The sequence below is a fragment of the Magallana gigas genome, chromosome 1, assembly GCF_963853765.1.
Source record: "Magallana gigas chromosome 1, xbMagGiga1.1, whole genome shotgun sequence".
NCBI classification, from domain to species: domain Eukaryota; kingdom Metazoa; phylum Mollusca; class Bivalvia; order Ostreida; family Ostreidae; genus Magallana; species Magallana gigas.
Window position 1 is genome coordinate 50632348 of NC_088853.1, and position 23199 is coordinate 50655546.

General features: G+C 31.2%; 1 long non-coding RNA gene across 1 annotated transcript; it reads left to right on the forward strand.

Moving 5' to 3' along the window:
- LOC105345631 (cadherin EGF LAG seven-pass G-type receptor 2) lies at positions 1-23199 on the forward strand. The gene is made up of 30 exons (XR_010714503.1): positions 1-43; positions 1336-1563; positions 1789-2043; positions 2506-2643; positions 7534-7671; positions 9034-9171; positions 9545-9772; positions 10969-11223; positions 11613-11747; positions 13429-13527; positions 15011-15105; positions 15217-15411; positions 15669-15740; positions 16402-16507; positions 16593-16730; positions 16878-16941; positions 17129-17267; positions 17452-17504; positions 17613-17721; positions 17812-17915; positions 18017-18119; positions 18521-18698; positions 19534-19603; positions 19753-19819; positions 19989-20074; positions 20390-20516; positions 20729-20770; positions 20954-21088; positions 21386-21496; positions 21652-23199. It is a non-coding gene; the product is annotated as a cadherin EGF LAG seven-pass G-type receptor 2 (long non-coding RNA).

The window sequence follows — 23199 nt, forward strand, 5'->3', positions numbered from 1 at the left end:
ATGACGATATCTGGAATTGAAAAAAAATACACAGCAGCAAAAAGTATCTGAATAGCTATGCAAAACGTACAAAACAAGGTATATAGATGTTCAAACCAACCATAATATCTAGGGGAGGGGTGGGAGGGAATTTCTGTGTTCACTCGGCCGAGGATTAAAATGAAAAGGCCAAGAGCGCATGCTCAGGAATAAATAAAGTATCAGTCATGATGTATAGAACAAAAAATTCCGGAAAAATTTAATATTTTGTTAGATTTAAATTACTTAATTTATTCCCAATAACTGTATTTATCTGTAAGGGATAAATTTGATTATTTAGGGGCAAACACATGGTGCGGGTATTACTGTCTAATGACAGCATCTAGTTTTTTTTTTTTTTTGGTTTTGAATAAAAAAGAGTTCTACATTATGACAGCCACCAGTATTAAGTGACTGTCTTTACTTTGTTTATTTGCGGAAATATTTCAAAAAAATAATTTCAGGGAATGTTTTGTACTACAATGTACCTTCAAACACGTCTATGTCTAGGCGAATTCAAGACGAGACTGAAACTGTTTGCAAGAGTAAAAAGGCGAAAATTACACAGGGAGTGTATACAGTACCTTTTTTTATTATTAATTTTGTATTTTTCCGGGTCACCTGATTACCATTCTTCTAAATATGCTCCATTTGCATATGCCGCTTTTTTATAATAATTTTTCACACTGATAACACTCATAGATTCTTCTTATCTGTTGATTTGTTCGTCCAATATAGAAACTAATTTTAAAATTTTAAGTCATAGGTAATGTAAAGAGGTGTTGTCTAAATATATTCACATGTACATTGTTTTCACGTTAAAATTTACTATAATTTCATTTATCTGTATTCAATAACTAAAACAGGGTTACAAAACAGGACAAAACTCAAGGTAAACGAACCCATATGATCATTAGTAGTGTGATAATCTTCATACTGAATGTGTCATTTATTCACCCTCGTGTGAAAAATTATAATTGTATATTTTTCTATAATGCAACGTATAAAAGTGCCCCTAAAAAGACTACAGTAATTGGCAATGATCGTTTTCAGTTGCACAAGCAGAAATAAGAATCGCATGTAATATGAATAAATTGCTCTGGTTTACAATATCATCAAAATCCCGGAAATTGAGACCAGAAAGCCAGGAAGCCTGACTCAAGTACAGAATTTTAGTAAAGGAAGAAGTTATTATATTTAGAATATTTTAAAGCAGAACAGAAAAGTATCAAACATTTTAAAACGGCGCAATTTTACTTAACTGATAATTATTTATTTGGTAAATCATATTCACTTGGGTTTCATTTTTATCAACAGAAAATTTGGCACTAAATAAACCAGCTCATGAAGAGTACCCATACGGTCTTGGTGATACTGATGCCAACAATGCTGTTGATGGCCTTAAGACTGATCTGTCTGGTCTTGGAGGACAATGTTCATTATCAGCCCCAAATCAACGTACCTCCACCTGGTGGGTAAATCTGACCAGTACCCGCAGTATCCACGACATCCGGATCTATTACAGGACAGACAATGTACATTGGGGTATGTTCCTAAAATTGTCAGATAAATTAAATTATTTATAAATAAAGGAACATGTAAACAAACGGATTTTTTACGTTTCAGGGCGATGTGTTGATTGTGTGATTTAGAATGCCTGTAACATTAGCGCTGTACATCCATTTTGTTCCATGTATTTTTCTCTATATAAAAGCATAGAGAATTTACAAAATTCTCGATGATGTAATAAAATACTGTTGATTATTTTAGATGCATCAAACGGATATACGTCGAGGTTTTTTGGATTTTCTATATACGTCTCAAACACAACAAACAAGTCGGATGGAAAACTTTGCTACAAAGACAGAAACTTCACAAGAAGCACGATACCAGCTGTCTTTAACACCACCTGCTTTGTACATGGTCAATACGTCATCTACTACAACGAAAGACTACCAGGAGTTACCTATCCTACTGGATATTCTTTCTACTCCCATAACAACCTCTGTGAAGTAGAAGTCTATGGTAAACAATTTAATGTATTCTAGTTTGTCTGTAATATCTGCCTGTCTATCACAAATAGTTTTATCCTAAACTCAAGTAATACACTCGAAATATGTAAGGTTTTCTGGAAAAAAATTTAAAAGGCGTCCTCTTTTATCACTAATAAACGTTTTCAATTTTTAAAAATACATTTATGCTTTTGATATCCTCTCTTTTTTTAATTTATTTGATTTACATACTAAAGCAGGTGACTAATGAAAAAAAATTGTTGTGTTTGCTTATTCAGAATTTCAACAGCATGCTAATTGTAAACTTGTTAGGAGGAAAATGTCAAAAAAAAAGCTTCCCCTTTTCATCATATTCGGTCAATTATTAAAATACAAACAAAAACATTGTTCTAAATTCAGAAAACTATTCAACTTTACTCATACTCTGTGATTACTCAAATCAAACATTACTTTATATTAAATCATACCTTTGTAGGATGTCCTACACCTGGTTACTATGGTAACAATTGCACTATCCCCTGTCCTGACGACAACTGTGGATACTGTCACATCGAGACGGGCACCTGTCAGGGGGGATGTAAGCCTGGATACAGGGGACACAAGTGTGAATTGGGTACACATTTAAAATTAAAGTCTCTGAAAATGTCCTCTAAGTTAGTTCTGATGTACACTCCTGAGGATTTTTAATTACAGGGACGTTTTGATCAGTATAACAAAAGATCTGTTGACTGTCTGCGTAGAATTCGTTTAAATGACAAAAAATTGATAAAATGCTGAAAAACAAGCATAAATTTTCGTTATACTATAGTATATAATTGCATAATTGCATAGTATGAAGCGGACGATACTCGCCGTGTTGACGTTTGCTTTGTCTATTCCCACTACCTTTTAACGTTTTTATACAAATATGTAAGTTAATTTCAACAATATTTTAATTACAAAGATTGAATTAAATGATACAATATAATATTAACAGTTTTTGCATCAGAGACGAGAGCGATTATTGCCAAAGCTCTTAAGAATAAATTCATTGTTTTATAAAACTCTGACCAAACGTTACATAGACAAGAGGTGGAGCAAAAAACCTGTTCTTTGATCCGGAATTAGGAAAATCATATTTTCAGCCCAATAGTTGAAAGTTTTTACATGTAATCACAAAAGTTCCAGTAAAACAGATGGCTGATTCCACCGGTCTAAACATTGTGATGCTGACCAAGTCAGCCTGTCATACATAAAATTTGTTAATCGATTACGTAACAATGAGTAAATTCGTCGCAGAAATGAAAAGAGCTGAAGGGCTGTGCGACATTAATAACTGCATACACTTGCATTTGTAGTGAAGGCAATACAAAGTAATTGTTGACTGGGGAGGGAACCTGACGACGTAAACAGAAATCATATTTGCCCTCATGCTCCGTCATCAGCTGTATATTTTTTTGACTGTACTTTAGCTCATTTGATTATAGTTATGGATTTAATGATACATCGACAAGAAATAAAAAAAAATCTTAATCCTCGACAAACAACTAAAGGTGGAATAACACACCTGGAAAAAGTCCCTCAAGTTAACAAAAAATGAAAAATATAATGATAAACTAGACACTTGTTGCAAAAGCAACAAAAAGGTCTTCCGTTTTGATATACATGTATCAATTTAACTGTAAGACATTGCTTCTCTCACATAGAAAAAGAAGTGGATATGATAATTATTGTGAATGATATATCCAGACGTTACTTACATGTAAAACAACAAGAATGAAAAAAAAATCAATTTTTGAAGTACTTTCTGTGACGACCGGAAGCAACGCCGATCTAAACAAAAATGTTAACCATTTGTACAATCATAAGTTAATCCTTCCTCAGAGTTTGGTTGTTCACGTCTCTGCCAAATCTAAGATCTCTTTGAAACAATAGTTTTTGTCTCGGGACCGGAAACAGACAAACGGAAGTGATTAATAAAAACAAAAGCTGGTATTTCTCGTACATTTGCTTAGCGTACATCACTGTTTATCAGGCTAGATAAAACACCCAATAAAATCGGTTAAACTTGTTAAAAACATGATTTGTTTGAACCCTTCCGGTAAGAACCGGTTCTTAAAGTTGACAGAATTAAACCCATTAAACACATCCCCAATCAAATTTCTATTAATCAAGAGAACTTCGTTTCTGAATCACTTACAGTGACAAAAATCTCGCAGACATCAAATTTTTAAAGATGAAAGTTACACAGATATATTTGAGATTTCAAACCGGAAGTAAAATTTATTTGCTTATTTAACATTATATAGATGACATATGTAAGATTATATACTGTTATTTTCTTTTTATGTAAAATGAATAATATTTGGAAAAAAAAACAAATTTTTGAAGTGCTTCCGGTGACGACCGGAAGTTACGCCGAACAATACATTATAGTGTAAACACATGTACATGCATACTTCTATCACCCCACACAGTTTGATTATTCAAGTCATCACCGTTTTTAAGATCTCTAGGAATCAATGTTTTTTTGTTTCGGGACAGGAAACGGACAAACGGAAGTGTTTGATGAAAATGAAAGTTAGTATTTCTTAACCATTACACAACAGGACTTTATTGGCTATCAATTTGTCTTACATTGTCAAACAAAAACAGTTAAACTCTTAACCAACTTGAATTGTTTGAACTCTTCGGGTGTGGACCGGAAGTGACGGTTGACAAAATGAGAGCGGTTAAACACATCTTCTTTCAAATGTCTACCAGCCATCTAAGCTTTGTGTCTTGGTCACTTACAGTTTATGAGATCTCGCTGTAATAATAGTTGTTTTAAAAAGAGTACCTGAGATATTTGAGATATCTCACCGGAAGTATTTTTTTTTGTTTATTAATCATCGGATAGATGACATATGAAAGCGCTTATAGTAATATTTCAATTTTGTGTTAAAGAAATAAAATGTGTAAAAACATAATTTTTGAAGTGCTTCCGGTGACGACCGGAAGTTACGACGAACAAAACAAAATAGTTTAAACACATCTACAACTATAGGTCTATCATCCCTCAAAGTTTGGATGTTCAAGTCTTTATCGTTTCCGAGATCTCATTGACCATAGCTTTTTGTCGCGGGACAGGAAACAGACGACAGGAAGTGAATTTTGAAAAAATGAAAAAAAAACTCCTCTAGATTTTATTGTTCCCTATCAGTCCTAAAAATTTCAAGAAAATCCACCCATGCATCTCTGAGAAATCAGGTTAAACTTTTAAAAAACTTGATTTGTTTGAACTCTTCCTGTGTGGACCGGAAGTGACGGTCGACAAAATAAAAACGGTTAAACACATCTTCTATCAAATGTCTATCATCCCTGTAAGTTTCGTGTCTTGATCACTTACAGTTTCTGAGATCTCGGGGTTCAAACATTTATTTTAAAAAAGGCTTCATGAGATATTTGAGATATCTCACCGGAAGTAGAATTTTTATGTTTATTAATCATCGGATAGATGACATATGTAAGCAAGTATACTTATACTTCAATTCTCCGAGAAATACATTAAATGCGTAAAAGCATAATTTTTGAAGAGCTTCCGCGCGGGCATGTTAAGGCTTCCCGATGCGATATGTAGAAAGTCACTTGTCTGTACTTCATACGATATGACGTCATAATTAACTTTGACGTCACGATCTGCATTCCTGTCGATAGTTCTCAGGGAATGTATCTTAACGTTAAAAGTGAATTATATCAAACCAGTATAATACCGCATGTTTCCTTTATATAGATGTTGCAGTTAATTCTAGACGTACAGAATTCATTCATATTAAAAACCAGTATCAAATAATCGGCAGTTTTAAAGCTTCGTTTTAAGTTAAAGACTATTTATAAACTAGTGGTTTGGAGACTCTCCCTACTACGTGTAAACAACTGAATGAAGAAATTTTAATGCATGTAAAACCAGCTTGGCGCAGGTGAAAGATCAACACAATTTTAGAATATTTTACGTAAAATTGGTAGAGAATATAAGTACCGATGTGAATCGTGCTGCGGAAACCTACGGATTTACCCCATTTTTTTGTAAATCGCTTTTGATTAGTAAAAATGTGCATTATTTTGATGATTTTGTCGAATGTTTCAACAATATCTTCTATAAACGAAATATCTATTTCTTTCCCAAGCAAGAACTTCAAAGTTTATGACTGAACAAAGGATTTTTCTTAAGAATATGTATGATTTAATGTCATTAATCACCTGCGCCGATGCGTTTTAACTAGATCATTTGCAATATTAGGATTCGCCTGTCACGTGATTACGAAGTACATATGACGTCACAAAAATGCATCAAATATAATGTTTAACATCGATGTCAATAAATGTAACATAGATTTAAAGAAATACTCCCGGTAAAATTATTTTTGCCATGATTCAAATAATATCGTTTTCCAGCCGTATTTTAGCATCGGGACGCCTTAACAATGCTGCGCGGTGACGAACAAAACAAAATAGTTTAAACACATCTACAACTATAGGTCTATCATCCCTCAAAGTTTGGAGGTTCAAGTCTTTATCGTTTCTGAGATCTCATTGTCCATAGCTTTTTGTCGCGGGACAGGAAACGGACGACAGGAAGTGAATTTTGACAAAATGAAAAAAACGCCTAGAGATTTTATCATTTTCTATCAGTCTTGAAAATTTCAAGAAAATCTATCCAGCCATCTCTGAGAAATTTTGTGGAAAAAAAACGTACAAAAAAATAATAATAATAATAAGAAGAAACATTACAATCACTATAAGGTCTTCCGTTGGAAACGGAAGACCTTAATAAACTGTACAAATGTCAAATAAGCGAAAAATATGCAGTTTGGGGATAAATAATGAATATCTGAAATAATTATTCCAGTAAGTAATAACAAAAGACCCTGTGGGATTCGAACTCGGGATGTACAGATCACAAGTTTAACACTTTATCCACTCGTCTATGGAGTAAGTTAAATATTACAGTCCATGAAATCCTTTGAATAAAACGAAATGTCGTTTCGATCAGCGGTCAGACATTTTGTGATGATGATTATTCCATCTTAATTATTCAATATAACAGTTTAGACTCCATTATTGTGGTCGGCTTTGGTCGATCACAGTTATGTTCACATGAGGTTTCCGGCATATTTCACTATTTGCGCACGCATTGCGCTTTGCACTACTTAATTTACCATGCAATAACACAGTCTCATGTAAATATTTAATTACATGTAGTTAACTAAAATGCCCTGGGACTAAAACGTTTATAAAGTCATATACATAATGATTCAAGTTACGTTTTTCCTTACGTATGCGTAAGAATATCAATTGGGAGTACGATTCGTTTACTAAAAGTAAAGCTTATCCATGCCTTACTTTTTCAGAAATCAATAAAACGGTGCGACATATCTTATTCATCTTAATTATTGTATGCACCCTTATTTCGCATTACATAGATAGAGCTGACCAATGATATAAAATGTCGGTCATTCCTTTAATATGAATATTCTAATCTTAGAATGTATCAATAACAAATATGGAGACGGATGCCAAACAAACTGTGGACATTGTTTGAACATGAGTCAGTGTCACCATATAAATGGAACTTGTTTTGAAGGCTGCGATCCTGGATATGAAGGCCAAAACTGTAATCAGGGTACGTAACTATAAACAGTTGCTTGCAATGCTTTTCTTTTAGGCCTTTAATCCTTATATTTAACTTTTGCATATTGCTATCAAAAACTCTTCATGATTATTTACTAGGTAATAGTATCAAAATACCCGTACATAAACGAAGTATGTTTTTCTTATCATTTACAAGTAAGCACTTTTATTTTTTATACATAATGTAGAAAAAAGTTTCTATAATTAATAAAATAAAGCTTAACAAAGTGACCAGTTTTATGTTAATCGAACAGCTGTGAATAGTAATACCAAGGACCACTTTCCCTGCACACGGTCTCAGTTTTTTTGGCATAATTCCAACCTTTAATGTCCGAAAGCTAAAATGAGCTTTCCTCATCACAATTTAACTAACATCCGTTCGTCATTATTTTTTTTTCTCTTTCATACGAGTAGTTTCAGTACCGATTTACTATTATTTTATCAAAGCATTTTGTTTATCATGCTTTCAGTCAAGGATTAAAGGATAAAAAAATAAAAACAATAAAATGGTTTATCTTATGGTCTAAAGTTCTTTTAAAAAACCATATTTAAGTCGTAAACCACGTTGTCATGATTTATCAAAATTTATATGAATCATTTAGGTACTCTGTATATTAGAATATCAACAAACAAAAAACAAAAATGCTATGACCCTTTCAATGACTTTACTGTCAATATTGAAATAGATAAAATTTGTTCAAATGTTTTTAATGTTTTATATATGAATACAAAATACATGATAAGTTAGAATAGATATTCCTCAAGATCAACAGGGTTGTGACAGCCATAGGCGATGTTTTGATAGTGTTTTTGGGGTTTGATGTTGTAATCAGGTTACATTTTCAGATCAAACTTAGCACAAATAAAGAATAAAAAAAAGGTGATGTTTAGAATATGTTTTTATCAAGATTTTGAATAGTAATTAGGCTGCAATCCTAAAACTTTTCATAAACATCATGATATATAAGAGACTCAAGTCTGTTCAAGAAAACCTCACTTTGGTTCTAAATATCAGGACCAATTAAAGTCGGTATTTGTTTTGTAATATACAGAGAACAACGTAAATTTATGCTCTTGAAAAACTTCTGAAAAAAAAAACTGTTGTGAAAAATTAATAGGTAGAGGTAAATCAGATTTATCCACTTTTTTTCATTGACTACGAAAATTGAGTATAATTGTATGAAGAGGATATTGTTTATAGTATACTTAGTAATTAGCTTAATATATATATTTTAGTAATAAGGCTGTGTTGCTCTTTAGAACAATGTTACCATTGTGTTTAAAATATTTTCTTTGAACAACTCTATACGTTTTCACCAATTGCTTTAAAACTTTCATTTTTTTTCTTTTATAGAATGTCAAAATAGATCATATGGTTACCGATGCCAGAGGAAATGCGGACATTGTTTATACAGCTCCAAATGTGACCACGTTATTGGAACGTGTTTACAGGGATGTGAAGAGGGTTATGGAGGACGCACATGTAACCTAGGTTGTATTTTTAGTTACTTGCCATCTTGTTTTTAATTCCGAATTCGTACATCGTAAAACAGACGCAAAATCTTCTTAAAGATATGAATATATAAAACTGCGTATCTTACGATTTAAGGAGAGTAATGTGGAAATGTGCGTAACCTAGTTATTCGGAGAAATTGTGTCTGATAATAATTGTTTTTTGATCTAGGTTAGTTTTAAATTTTTGTATGATGCATAATAACAATGTTGTTTTATTTTGGGAATTTACAAGAAGCGAGAATTTATATGCATTCTCAATACTTCTGTGATACGAGATAAGAGTTCAACATTTGGGAGACACTTCTTTTCGCTAAAAGGCTCAAATAGTGTTGGTCTAAATAATGTTACAGTTAACTTGGCTCTACGCAAACCAGCGTATCAGGAGAACATATACAGCCATGCTAACGTCAGTGCCGGCAATGCTGTGGATGGACGCAAATCTAACTTGAGAGGTATTGGAGGAGAGTGTTCAATGTCAGCTGAGAAAAAACGCACCGCCACCTGGTGGGTAAATCTAGAGAGCATCTATAGCATCCATAACATTCGAATCTATCACAGGACCGAGAATTTAGCCTGGGGTACGTACCAATATATCAGTAATATTGCCTGGGGTACGTACCAATATATCAGTAATATTTTTACTACTTACCAGTAAATCAGTAATATTTTTACTATGTACCAATATATCAGTAATATTTTTACAATCGTAATTAATTTAAAATAGTGTTTTTGAATTGTATATTAATAATACAACTGCTGATATATTATAATTATCGTTTTAGCAGGTAAAAGGGTCGAAATAAAAAGAAGATATTGCTAAAAATCATAATAGTTTTATAGACAGCGATCAGATTAGAATTTTATCCGTTTTCCATTTTTTGGTGTATTGATCAAACTTTCAGAGGCCGTATGCCAAATGCTATGGGATCTATTTTTCTCTAAAAGGGGGAATAAATTGAATTGAATTGTGATGTAATTAATACAGCAAGTGTTTATGCAAAGAATTTAAACGTTTAAAAGCAAGTAAAAAGTTGTTTTTAATGTAAGGGGTACACGATAAAAAAAATTATTAAAAAATATGATATCTTAGAGAGCCATCTATACTCGAGGAACAATTTCAGCAGAGAACTACTGATTCGCTACTGCAATATTTGTGTTCAGCGTATGGACCACCTTTTATGATGCCAAAGAGTTTGAACTCGATTTGTGCTGATAATGTGATACAATCTCAATATACATGTATTCTATATATACACAGTATAATACTAATCTATTATTTCCAGATTTGATTTTAGTTTTTGGTATTACCTGCAAAATAATACGGAACATTGACATAACTTATGCAAAACTTATTGCATGTTAAGTCATTAAAGAAGTCACATTTATAGGCTATTTTACAAATATTACAGGTCATGTCGATGATAAGCCAGGGATTATGGTTAGTGAGTCATGAATTGTTAGTACTGGTTAATCGATATTATCATAATATAAACAATTTAGTAAAATTACCTAAGTTGAATAAAAAATAATTTAAACTTTAGAATATAGCTGTAAAATGGAGGGGGGTGTCATTAGGAGTGAGCCTAAGCACATGTTGTCATTTCCTGATAATTAATATACATTTAGATTCATCTATACAATTAAACCTTTTAGAGTATTAAAGAGTGAGGGTCATTTGGTTACACATACTAAGTGAGTGGATAGTTCTTTTTCTTGCTTTAATTTTGTTGTCTGTTTTATTCATTATATGAGCATAAACCAAATTTTTTTGAAGGTCCATTAAACGGGCATACAACGAGATTTCTGGGATTCTCTTTATACGTCGCAAACACAACAGACAAGTCGGAGGGAAAACGTTGCTACAAAGACAGGAACTTCACAAGAAGCACGATACCAGCTGTCTTTAACACCACCTGCTTTGTTCATGGTCAATACGTCATCTACTACAACGAGAGACTACAAGGAGTTACCTATCCTAGTGGTTATTCTGACTACGCCTTTAACGAACTCTGTGAAGTAGAAGTCTATGGTAAACATGTTTAAGTTTCGTCGTAGAATGTCAAATTTGCAATTTTAATCAAATAATAAAGATAAAATAAATTTCAAAACACAATTTGTAAAATGTGTATGGATTTTATTCAAAAGGCACGTAAAAATTTGAGTAATCTTATCTCTTTTATTGACAAATTTAATCAAATTGATCAATTTACAATCCTCATTAAGTTTGCATTTGATTAACTTGAAAACCAGGACATTGATCAATGTATCAGAGTGTTTATAATGACATGGCATAGTGAAAATGTCGTTTACTTGTTATCATCTGTTAGCAATTGACAATACGTTTCCACAATGCATATATTAAGTAAGAAGACAAGATAATGTAAACGGAGAATGAAAACAAGTTATGATTATACCTAGGTTGTCCCAGACCCGGATACTATGGTATTGACTGTAACCTCCCCTGTCCTGACGTCAACTGTCGATACTGTCACATCGAGACGGGCACCTGTCAGGGCTGTAAACCTGGATACAAAGGGCACCATTGTGAATTGGGTATAGTATAGCGACACTCAATACAGGAATATTGTACTTTTTTACTCTTTAAACCTTTATGATAAAAAATTGATTTTCATAGTCATTTGTTTCTAATGTTGTCATAAACTTGTTTCTAATATTGACATTAATTATGATAAATATCAAGATGTAAATAAAAAGAATCATTTGGCTGCGTTCACACAGCGACCCCAAAGGTTTGTTGCTGCGTTCTTGTGACGTTTCTTCTGCGTTTATTAGCGTTTGTACCGCGCTCCCACGGCGTTTCTAGTGCGTTGTCATCTAGATATCGAAAACTCAAACAATAGCTGTTGTACAATAGCAAGCGATGTGGTAATTTTCAAACTGGATGTGGATGACTATGTAAAAAGTAGCATATGCTAATATTCCAGGACCTATCAAAGGACGTAGATGGAATTCATGCCATTTGTTCTCATGTTTTCACATCTTTTGTGTATTTTTTGATAACCAATAACGGGTCACTTTTTAGTAGATCTGAGTACTAAGAGTTTTGTCCTAGCCTCACATTTTTTGTAACGTTTCAATTACAAAGTAAATATTTTTCCAAACAAAACAATTTTTTATCAATTATTAACTAGTTGTAAATTCTTGTTTGTTTCCCATACAATTGTACAAATTAACATTAACCTAACAAAAAGTAAAGAACGTCTTGTGAACGCAGTCAGCACGCAGAGCACGCCATGGATGCGGGGTAAAAACTCCCAGCACGCCATTAGCGGTCGTTGGACACTCGGCAAGAGCGCAGTCAAACGCCAAGAAGAACTATGTGAAAACGCAGTTACACGCCGTGGGAGCTCCGTTAGACCGCCTCGGTCGCCGTCAGGACGCCGTGACATCTCCACTTCTAAAATTTTCAAATGAAATTGTACGTTTTTTTCTGAATTTTCCTTGCGATCCTACGCCGAAACCATGAAGTTTATAACGCCGTGAACACGTCGTGGGAACGCAACTTAATGTGACAGGACCTTAAGACAGAGATTTTCAAGATATGATACTACGCGTTCATATTCCATATCACACACGCACACACAATATTACATTGTTATTATCATTTTGAGCTCATTAAGTATCAAACGCAAATAGACTAATAGAATTGAAATATTTAAGTCAACTAATCTAACTGAACCACGGATGGCATGTCAAAATAACGGGCACCTGTCAGGGTTGATATTCGGAAAGTGATGAACTTCAATGTTGATTTGGTATTTACTTTTTTTTTCAAAAAAAAATTTCAATTGAAATATTAGATAATCTTAAATGGTTGTTTCTTCTCTTTTTTTTATCAAATAATGCCTCATTGTTTTCTAATAAAACACTACTATTTGATTGACATACTCATGCATTCATCATCATTCCACTCATAATGTTTGAAGCCATTATCAAATCAAAATTTATTTTTCTGAAATCTTAATTAATCTGATAAATACATTTATTGTTACATGTACTATTATTGTGACGACAATATTCTCAATTGATAGAATATATTAAACATACTATAACATACATAAAAAGCGTTGTTGTTTTTTTTTTTACATTGAAAGCATTTTTATACATTCAAACATTATATTGTTTTGACTTTAGAGAAACAAGAACAGGATTGTTCTTTTATATAAACTTTAACTACTATAAGAATGTGATTTTTTTTTTTGCAATTTTGAAGAGCAAAAGAGCTGCATAGAAGGAAAAACAGACGGTAAATTATGGAAAACAACTTTTGCAGGAAGAAATGAAGAAATTCCGTGCCCTGAAAATCAAAAAGGTAGGGATATTGTTATAAAAATTAATTAATTATCTATATTTACATGTACTCATTTATTGCTATAACTTTAGTAGAAACTGTTTTGTTTTTTAGGAATTAAATATGAACAAATGAGTTAAATCATTTAATCATAACATGAATTTAAGATATCAAATTTATCATTTAAAATTAACTAAATTGATTAAAGGTTAAAAACTTTAGTAAGATAAAAAAAAAAACAAAAATAAATAGAATTGACACAGACTGAAAAACAAAACCAAACGTCAAAAATATATAAGGGATATCCGTGTACGGCCGATAACAACGTTAAGTGGCTAATGTATTATTCTCATTAATGTAGGCGTACTAACTTCTTATATAAAAATAACTTTTAATAACTTCTGTTCTTTTAATAAAAATGAACTACTGTATGCAATTACAGACTATTGTGTTTAAAGGTATACAATATACTTTTGATTACGGAATAAGGAATCATTCTTTGAAGTGATTATTTCAGGCAAGGCGTGGTCAAATACAAGAAAAACCGAAGGTCTTTATGATAGATTTAACCACCCGTCGACCGAAGTTGTTACCTCATAAGATTCATAGAATGATTTCTTATTACTTATATTTACGTCATTTCCAATTTGTACAATTTAAAAACAACATTACTTTAAACCTACTATTTTTATGTAGCAGATGTTATGTATTACTACGCGGCACAGCCAATACCTTTTTTTTTTCGGTTACGCTATAAGGCACGCCAATTTGGTGTCACTCATGTTTCTTGAAGTTATTGGGTTTTAGGGCTCAAAATTAACACAGAAAATGACAGTTAAAATGTAAACATATAATGATATTTATGACAGAGATGTTAATGCTTTTATAAAATATGTCAAATTAATTGTTTTAACAAACTTGCTGCCATCCCTTTTTCTCATCGCTGTTTATTTTCCCAACATGCGCAAATCCGCACAAACGTAAGATAATATCCATTTATCCTTACATAGAATAACTTTATTACTCAATTCATACAAAAAATCAAAGAAGCTTTTACATTTGTCACAAGGTTTTCCTTTATGAAGTTCATCTTATTGACAAACCTCTGGACATACTTCGAACAATGCATTTAGAAAAACAAACGAACAATGAAATGACTGTTTTCATTCAAACCATCCTCTTTTTTCTTTTTCAGAAATTTTGTCATAATTACTTTCAAATATAATACATTAAACTTAGAAAAATGTTAAAGCAAATACTTGGGAATTGAATAATGATAATCTAAAGTAAAATTATATCTATGCCTTATAGTTTGCCGAATATCTCTTGAAAAAATGATAAAATCGAAAGTTTATTGTCGATCTTATAAAAATGGTATAATCGAACACCTCTTACATGTATACACATTTGTAACATCTTATTATATATATATATATATATATATATATATATATATATATATATATATATATATATATATATATATATATATATATATATATAGGAGTGGCAACACGATTCTGTGATGAACATGGAGAATGGAAGCTTCCTAACCTTATTAACTGCACCAACGAAGCTCTTGTGAATGCATCATCACTTGTAAGTTTCCTTGCACGACGCATAAACAATCATAATTTAAATCATGGGTATATGTAACCTTATTAAACGTGATAATCTTTCAATTAAAGTTTTTTTCAAACATCTAAATAGTTGGATAGTATCATCGCAAATGAAACACAGGATAAATTCAGAATCCAGAAGACGGTTAACAATACTCTACAATTGATGAAAAGCCTTACATCGTCGAACAGCGGAATCAGTGCTGGTGATCTGAGCTCCTCTCTTGGAGTTTTGGAGAAGATTGTCACAGTAACAAACGCTACGAGATCAGTTATCGAAAAAGAGGTCACTTATTGGAATTTTCCTTATAATATCATCTTCTTCGTTTTCCACATTATCAATAAGTATTAGACTAAATCATATATGATAAATTAGCGAAAAGGTTTCCCCCTTATGAACCCTGTATAATTTTCTGCCTACTTTTACGCAAAAGTTCTAAAAATTATCAAAAAACAAATTTTGACACAAATGTTTGCACATGCCTTTCTATAATAATAATAACTTGAACAAAAATATTATTTAAGTGTTTTAATTAATTTCAGGTCTTTTACGCTGTTATTGATAACATTTTGTCGCCCAATAACTCCAACTCTTGGACTACTATAAGCGAACAGGTAAATTTACAGTATGCTACATTGTAAAAAAAATCAAATCAAATCATTTGGTATAAATACTTTAAAAAGTTTATTGCATTTGCGTATCTATTAACTAAATATGACAAAATTAAATTTGTCATTACTTACAAGAGCATACTTGTGGTCTGGAGCACAATCAATCCATCGTTTAATGTCAAACCTGAAAGATTTATTTTTATTGACCATTTGTAATATTTCGATCATATATGCATGGTCAAGACTTGTTCCAGGTCATTGTTTGACACTTACTGATTTTCAGAGTGAGATGCTACAAAGAATTCTAACAGGAGTTCGAAGACGCTTTCTATTACTGTACAAAATCATAACATTCAATGTAAATTTGTATTTCGTGACAAGTATTTGGCATTGTTCTTTTGTTACAGACTCAAAACATCTTAAGCGTAACAATATGCATTGTACATTAACAATCCAAAACACTGATTTTAAAAAAATTGACAGGTGTTACATTTATCGGAAACTATTGTTTCAACACATAATGTAAGAAAAGTTTAATAAATTAGTTAAGGAAATAAAAGTTTTTTAAAAAATGCATGCATCTAGCAAAAGAGTATAACGCTTAATTGTGGTTTATTTGCTCGTTAGTATGTATTAGTATTTTACAAAGTTTGTTATCTTTTAGACAGAAAATGGCCCCACCTTTCTCCTAAAGAATATGGACCGTTTCAGCAAAATAACACTCCAAAACGACAATATTACAGCAACTGAATTTAACGGATTTAATTTTGGTAAACAAGCATTTCCTTATCGTTTAAATTGTCGATACGTGTAGTAGAAAAACCACTCTGTATAAATTGATGGGTTTTTTTTAAGAGCTGGTTATCAACCAAACAAAAATCGATGAAACGAGAATACGTTTTCCGGATGAACAATCAAACAAGGTTTCTCCAAACCCCGAAGAAAGTCTTACCTTTCTAGAATTACCAAAACAAGCATCAAACGCTACAAAAGGTAAAAAAAACTAATTTTTGTTCGTTATACGCAATTATTGTTAATGACAATTATGCAAAAAACACAATTTAATTTAAGATTAAAATAACAATTATTGATACTGGAAGAGTATACCAATCAATCTCTCAATATTTTTTTTCCTACAAGCGATCAACTATGTTGCTGTTCTATATAAAACAATGTCAGACATTCTGGGATCTGATTCTAACAGGTAAACTGTTAAAACAAGTTTTCAGTTTTCGTTTAAATCTTTCTTTTCATAAAGCTAAATTTGTCTAAACTTAAATTATACATCTGATATGATATTATGTATGATTATTATTGTTTGTACTTTGTTTTTATACTAAACATGATATATCTTATTCATGTCTTTTTGGAAAATCAATTGAACCAATCAGTAAAGAGTTGAAAGGTAAACAGGCGAAAAAGTCTAAACAAAGATCCTTTGTCAATTCCCCAATACTGTCCCTCACTACCCAGACAGACTTAGGAGTGTTGGACCCACCTCTCAATCTTAGGTTTGGACACACTATTAAAGTAAGATATCAGAAATATATGATTTTGGTTTACAATTGACGTAAAGTTATTATGTACAATTAACTTAAAAGTTTCCTATTATTGGCGACGTGTGTAAAAGTGCAATTAACCTAGGTTAATCCTATTGTTTGTTGTTTTTTTAGCTTGGTTTTTTTATTTTTTGTATATTTAACTGTTTATTTAGAATGAGTCTACAGAAATGCGCGCTTTATGTGTATCATGGGATTTTAATCTAAAGTAAGTGATTGTGAACAAATTGTTTTCTCTGATTTTAAAATTCAAGCTTTTTTTATACAAAAGTTACAGCAATAAGTGGGTTTATTTCTAATTCATTTTTTCATATAGCAAATGGTCAGAGGAAGGATGCACTGTGATCCAAACAGATCGTCAGAGAACTGTTTGTCATTGCAACCATCTCACAAACTTTGCTATTTTAATGAGACCATACACTCAGGTAAACGCCCCTTTCTTATGCAAATAGAGTCAAAGAAATCAAAACTGAAATTTACTGTTGGAATTCCAAATTATCTTGATTAAATTTCAGGTATCCGAAGAAAGTCTATTCTTAAAAACGATGTCATTTGTTGGGATAGCTCTCTCCATAGCGTTTACGTTTCTTACTTCTTTGATTTACATCTTGACATGGAGGTATGTAAGACTGATTTGTATCATTCATGCACAAATATTACTCCAGCGAGTGTACATGTAATATAGAAATTCAAAATCATTTTATTGTATGTAAATTTCAGATATATAAGGAGTGACAAAAACATCATGATGCTGAATATCTGTGGATCGTTAATACTGTCGTATACAATATTTATATCGTCAGTGGAACAGACATCGAATGAGGTAAAAATTGATTTCTACCTCCTGATAAGTAATAGGTATTTGAGTGTACAATGTAAATATATAACTTCATAATTAAGATACAAACGTAGATGTTACAAAAAAAACCATTCAAAATAAATTAATAAAATATACAATGTATTACGTAAAACACTAATGGTATTTAGTAACCGATATGTGAATATATAATTCTTATACATTAATAATATATACATGTACGTAGATTTTCTAAAGAAAGAAAACAATCCACAAAAATTCATAATGCATTAAACAATCATGTAAAATTGTACCTGAAATATATTGAAAATTATTGGATTGATATTTGTAAAATAGTAATCTGTATACATGTACCGACACTGAGTATATATCTAATCACCAGCGTTTAATTACTTTTTATGTTTCAGGTTGCTTGCGTTGCAATAACGGTCATTATCCACTACTTTTTCTTAGTGACATTTTTCAGTATGCTTGGGTTAGGTGTTTATTACTTCATGAGTATTACAGTGACTTACTATGCCCTGTATGTTGCAAACAACTTCAAGTCGAAATCAAGGATTCGTTGGTTTCTGGGTGGAATCTGGGGTATGTATCTGAATAAACATTTCACGAGCTTGATTTAACCTTTTAGATATATTTTCATCGTAAGATATTTCCTTTTGTTTTATTTGAATAAATTTTAAAATTTTAAAAAGTCGTATCGACTTTTCAAACATTCGTTTCGGTGACCAATTTTTTTTCTTTCTTTTTTTGGTATCAAAATGCGTTGAAATTTTAAGTTTTTTGGAGTTGGTGGGATAAACTATCATCACAAAAATAAATCCTCATTTGAATTTTTATCTTCAAATTGTTCTTTGATTACGGTATACATTGGTCCAAAGGAGAGTCGGGTAGTAGCTTAAAATACAGATATGGAATTAGATGTAAGTATTAACAGATAAGGATGATATTGTCCCATTCTCATAGCGGTTGATTTGGGTAGTAGCTTAAAATACAGATATGGAATTAGATGTAAGTATTAAAAAATAAGGATGATATTGTTCCATTCTCATAGCGGTTGATTTGGGTAGTAGCTTAAAATACAGATATGGAATTAGATGTAAGTATTAAAAAATAAGGATAATATTGTTCCATTCTCATAGCGGTTGATTTGGGTAGTAGCTTAAAATACAGATATGGAATTAGATGTAAGTATTAAAAAATAAGGATGATATTGTTCCATTCTCATAGCGGTTGATTCGGGTAGTAGCTTAAAATACAGATATGGAATTAGATGTAAGTATTAAAAAATAAGGATGATATTGTTCCATTCTCATAGCGGTTGATTCGGGTAGTAGCTTAAAATACAGATATGGAATTAGATGTAAGTATTAAAAAATAAGGATGATATTGTTCCATTCTCATAGCGGTTGATTTGCAGGTATACCGGTCATTATTACTACAACAAATCTTGGAGCGTTTTGGGGGAAAGGATACCACCTGAAGTCATAGTATGCGTATTTTACATAGTATTGTATCTTTGCAAGAACTATAGATTGTGTCTACCCTTACATAAATACTTGAATAAAGCATTTATTCCCATACATATTTTAACCTCTGACTTCAGTCGTTGAAAAGATAACTCTTTTTGAACTTTTAGCTGCTGGTTGTCCATAGAAAGTGGCTCACTTTATATGTTTATCATTCCAGTCTGTCTGATTAGTTTGGTAAGGTCTTAAGCAACAAATTATACTATTCATTTTTTTCTTTAACATCAAAGTCTTTAAAAGCGTAATGAAAATTGGTGATTATTCGTGGGCACCGAATTTAAATGTTTGTCATAGAATTGAAATTTAATGTTCTCTAACTAAAAAAAATTAATTGCTTTTCTTTCAGATCAACATTCTTATAATTGTTTCACTTTTGAGGGTGTTGTTTGCTTCGAGCATAGTGGCAAGGTCTTCACTGCAGAGGAAAGCGTCGTGAGTCAAACCAAAAAGAGCTTTGAAATTCATATAATTTGGTCTACCAGCAGTATAGAAAAAACTTGTTTTATTAGTACATATGCCCCAACATAATCCGACAATCGAATATCAAACATAAAGTTTAACATAATAAAACAATACCAGTTTTCACAAACATATCGCATGTATCCACAAAACATACAAAATACTGGTACATAGTTTTTTTCTTCTTACCAACAAACTCACTAACATACATGCATAACAAAACATGGAATCGTCCATGTTATATTTGTAAAACGTTCTGATAAAACAAATATTTTCAATAATTACTAGATCCGGTCTGCGGTCACTCGGAACACTTCTGCCAGTTCTAGGAGTAACTTGGCTGTTCGGAATCCTGGCAGTGAACGAAAATGCAGTTGTGTTTCAGTATTTGTTTGTCATTGCAAATTCATTCCAGGTTTGATATCTTTATTATGTTTTTTTCGTGTTTGTTTTTTTTTAACTTTGTTTAATTTGCAGAGGTGTTTGGGGTAGTTTTCTTTAAAAAAAAAAAAAGAAGTTTTATTTCTTTCTTATTTCTTATTTTTTAAGTTATTTGTTGTTTTAAAAATCAGAATTATGTGTTTTACTTACACATTGCCATTTTTATAATTAATATCTATTTTTCAGGGGTTCTTCATTTTTGTTTCACACGTTTTGTTAGACAAAAAGGTCAGCTTTTTAAATTTGTAATAAATTTTATAATGAACCTATACATATATAAAAATGACTATTTTTTTTTTAATCTTAATCTTGATTTGGATATGACCCTTCTTTTTTTATTTCAAAGAAAGATCTATGGGGATTTCATTAAAATATCTTACAGCAAATATTATATTTGCAATTTCTTGTCAGGTTAGGCAAGGCATATTGAATAGATACCCGAGTTTGAGTACAATATTGAGTTTTGCTGAGCGAGGGACAAAAGAAACTACTCTTAGTTCACAAAGCCCGTCGACATCTAAATCAAATGAACCATTGATGAAACAGGTGAGGGAAGAATGTTATTTTACACATGATTATCATTAATAGTATTACATGTATCATTTTGAAATCAAATATGAAATATCAAGAGTATCTATAATTGCTTTTTATATTAGATTAAAAAATCGACATTATAAAGAATTCCTTCAATCATTTTTTATTCTCAAACTGTATCATGATTAGATTAAGTTAAAGGCTAGCTGTGCAATTCTATGATCTTCGATCTATAATAAATCTTCGCATTTTTAGAGGATCAATTCGGTTGTAACTACCAGAGAAAATAACATTTTTTTTTCTTTTTAGAAAAAGAGTTTGCTTAAAAGAATTCGGCAAACCAAAGAGAAGAAGTCTGAGTTATCAATGTCAGAAAAAACGATGTCTACAAGTTGTCCACAAAGTGTTTCTCATGAAAAAGTAAGCCTTAAACGTCAACATTCAAGTTCAAATTCTTTGCAAAAAATTAAAATAAACGATAAATTAAAATTGTGAAAGCACTTAAAATGTCACGATTAATTTTATACATTGAGCAAAATTCGCTATATTTTGAATCTTCACATTTTTATTTACAGAGAAATGAAACAAATTCTGATTAAACTTCTAATTTGTGAAAGAAAGAGAGAAATGTCGCAGACCAGAGGAAAAGAACAATTTTAACATAAGTTAACTGTAAAATGTTAAATGTACAAATTTGGCTCTTACCTTTTACTCGGATATTTCTCATAGATTTATGGTGCATCCAATAAGGTGGTTTAAATGTATTTTTACGATAGATTCCTCACAGTGTATGACTTATTTTAGTATTGATCGTTCGGTATGAGATCTTTTATATACATGTAGTCATAAAGAAAGCATATTAACAATTACGTTCCATTTTCACAATATATTTTTAGTTCGTTGTAAGATGAGATGAAATTTTAAAAACAAGTTATTTTTGTGTCTGCTTTATCAATGCTTAATTCTACTTGCATTATATCTGCAATTTAATAAAAGAAATTAAATAAATAAAAAATACTACATAAGCAACTTATATTCGTTCATCAATGTTATATTAATTTAATTACATGATTGCAGAACTTAAGCGTCATGAAGTTAAAAACAGTTATTACCTTCATTGTTGAACATAAACAATACTTTTGAATTTTAAGAAATATATATACCTGACTGTATACATGTACCATAGACAGGTGTTTCTTGACTGTTAATCCTATTCTCATTTGATAAACTATTTTATGCAACCTCTTTTATACTGTTGGTTTTTTTCTATTCTTTTGTATTCTTTTTATCATAATATATATATATTATCTTGTATTTTTTTTTTTATTTGTAACTCACCAATGCAAAAAGTAGCTTTAAAAAAAACATATATACATATTGCTTTGATAAATATGTTTGTTTCGTTTAGTGATTTCTTTTTTCACTACATGTATTTTCAAACAGGATGGAAATACCATAGGAAGCATTTTATTTTTCTAATAATTTATAGGTGAAATACGAAACACAACTGTGAATTAATTCCAGACATTAAACGTAGCTGAAATCTAGAATATCATATAGTCTATACAATATAAGTATAGTAAATATAAGTAAGTAAAAGCAAAATGTTCAAGTTTATGTTGCCCGAAAAAAGAAAAAGCTTATTAATGGGGGGGATCGTCTGCAATCATTAAGAGTTAGTTCAACTTTGTTTTTCAGGTGGACAATGCATTGATTTCATTGATTATTGAGTTGTAACAAGACATATTTTACAAAACCTGTCAAATGAATAATGATATACTTTAAACAAGTCTTAGAACAAAAGTCTTGAGAAGAAAGCAGAAAAAACAAAATAACCTCGTTGAGCACATGAAACACAGCCATATGAATGTTTCATAAGATTTCTTAATAATCTAAACTATAACAATTATAAGTTATTTTTATTCATTTATTTTTTTGGCCAAAATATATGATATATTGAAGAAGCGCCATTTTTTCTTCCGACGGAAACTTCTAAGCAAGCGATGGAGTATCTTTTCTGTTTATTCTCGAACATAGTTGTTACATTGTAGGATCAAGAAACAGTGCATGGTGAAACTTAAGATAAAGAGTAGATAAACATTTGAATGTCATTGTGAACAGTA